A 2,873-nucleotide genomic window follows, 5' to 3' on the forward strand; every position below is an offset into this window, starting at 1 on the left:
CCAGACAAAACATTTGAATAATAATCAACCCAGTTTGTATTCTGGGTGGTTGATAGGGGGCTAAACCCTCCACACACACACACACACACACACACACACACACACACACACACACACACACACACACACACACACACACACACACACACACACACACACAGAAACACAGAAGGCATGAAATTACAGTTGCGTCGGTCGGAACGGAGCGCAGGAGGAAACTTCAGCGATAAGGTGGAGGCTTCATGCAAACCTTCATCAGACTGTGTGTGTGTGTGTGTGTGTGTGTGTGTGTGTGTGTGTGTGTGTGTGTGTGTGTGTGTGTGTGTGTGTTGAAGGGGGTCTACTAAATAAAGAAATCCCAGGGATCTGATATATCTCGCTCTCTCTAATCCCCAGGTGTTTGTGTGCGCACGTGTGTGTGTGCGCGCGCGTGTGTGTGTGCGAATGTGTATGAGTTAATTTGGACAGTCAGGCCTGGTGTGTCACCAGATAAGTCAGTTCAATATTCACACTCGGCCTGTCACTGGGTGGCACTCAGAGCTCAGCTGCACGTGTGTGTGTGTGTGTGTGTGTGTGTGTGTGTGTGTGTGTGTGTGTGTGTGTGTGTGTGTGTGTGTGTGTGTGTGTGTGTGTGTGTGTGTGTGTGTCAGGTTTAATTTTACACTTCATTAAAATATTCTAATATTCAAAAATAAACATTGATTCTTGTCTCAAAGAAGGAGAAGAGCGTGTTTTCCACAGCTGCTGGTTTAAAGGATCAGTCTGCGGATATTTAATGATTCTCTTCATGTTCTGACTCAGACCAGCCCGGAGGGACGGAGACAGGTCCAAACCCGGTTCTCAGAACTATGAAGCCTGCTGTCATTTTGTGAGAGCGGCTGCAGTCAGTTGTTATTCTGTTACTGTAACAAGCATCAGAACCGACCACCTGAGATGTGTTCAGACCCGACGTCAACTCTCTTTACTGAAGTCAGCACTCAGCACAGCCTCTGGTTCTGGTTCTGGTTCTCTGTCTCTTCTCTGCAACATTACATTCATGAAGTAAAGTCCAGTTCCCCTCCAGCTGCAGTCAGCAGAACAGAACAGAACCTGGAGGTCCGCTCTGGATCTCTGCTGCCGTCAAGCTGATCAACAGGAGTGAAGTTACAAAGTCGTCTCTGAGCTCTGCTCCTGCCTGTGAACGTCTCCGGATCAGAACAGAACCCGATGACACTGAAACATCTGTGTCTAATATCGTGTTTGCATCGACTCGAGGACTTCACTCTGCCCTTGTGTTTTCCCCGTCCTGTGTTTGAGACCCAGATTTTATACAAAAAATTACTGAATGTTTGTTTACCTCAACAGAAACTCTATGAATGATGTAAACTAACAGACAGTAAACCAGAGGATCAGCTGCCGACACTGTCAAGATACTGATGTCACACAGACGAGACAGGCGAGCAGTTTCCTCTGAAAGAAATGAGAAGAAATGAGGTGAATAGAAGGAAAGAAGAGAGGAGGAGGAGGAGGAAGAGGAAGAGGAGGAGGAGGTTAAGTTTCCTCCTCTGGGGAGACGTCGACCTGTCAGAGTAAATGTCTCCTCTGCAGGGAGATGAAATCATATTTAAAGATCAGACACTTAAAAACCCGACCAGCTCTCTGTTTGAAGAACCTTGAAGGAGACGAAGGAGGAGGAGGAGGAGGAGGAGGAGGAGGAGGAGGAGGAGGAGGAGGAGGAGGAGGAGGAATTATTAGCTCTTCATCAGCAAACTCCTCCTCACATATTCTGGAGCTTTTAACTCTTCATGTCACAGTTGAATGCGCTGTAATCAGAGTACTGAATGTTCTACTCAAGTACAAAAACACGTCTTCCCAGAAGCTTTTGCTGTGACAGAAGCAACTGTAAAATGGAGGATGTGTTTCTGCGGGTCAGAACCCTCGAGACTTCTGATCCAGTCGGTGCAGAAACATTTGGAGAAGTCTAGAAGAGATGCATGAGTCAATTATTTTATCTCTATTCGAGTTAGCTGGGTGCTAACCTGAATAGATTTCAGGCTCCACCTGTCGTTGGATCCAGGGTGTGTGCCAGGTGAGCAGGTCTCACTGGACAGGTTGTCTCTTCATGATGACATCACATCACCACGAAGAACTGCAGACGGAGACAGGAAGTGATGGAGAAGCCACAGACCACATCCAAGTCATGACAGTAGTGACACATAACGGTGAGATGTTTCTAAAGAAATCTAAAGAAACAGCCGCACAACCTGACACCTCACACACACACACACACACACACACACACACACACACACACACACACACACACACACCTGCTGGAAGCCTGCTCCCATTGGCTGAGCCTGGCGGTGGGTGTGGTATTGATCAGAAACACCAGCAGCAATTATATGACTTCACACTGAGCCTGGAGCTCATCACTATTCACTGTGGAGAACACACACACACACACACACACACACACACACTCTGACTCTTTGATTAATGCTAATTTGTGTGTGGACGTGAAGCGCCTTAATCCTCTCCTCTAATTGGTCTTTCATTATGGCTGAGGAGGAATCGGGGGGGCGTGTCCATGGCCCTTCGTTAAGGTGGTGTCACCGTGGTTACCGCAGCTCAGTGTGAATGGATGAGTCGACCGGCAGGACGCCGCAGCCGGGAGAGAAACCCAACGAACTTTATTTCATTCAAGCTCAAAGGAGGAAGACTGTGAAGCTTCTTCTTCACCTGCGAGCTTCAACAGACTGACATCATCATCATCATCATCATCTTCATCACCATCTTCATCACCACCATCACCACCGCCACCATCATCATCGTCATCAGCATCATCATCACTATCACCATCATCATCATCATCACCACCATCATCATATCAT

The sequence above is a fragment of the Acanthopagrus latus genome, chromosome 11, assembly GCF_904848185.1.
Source record: "Acanthopagrus latus isolate v.2019 chromosome 11, fAcaLat1.1, whole genome shotgun sequence".
Classification (NCBI taxonomy): Eukaryota; Metazoa; Chordata; class Actinopteri; order Spariformes; family Sparidae; genus Acanthopagrus; species Acanthopagrus latus.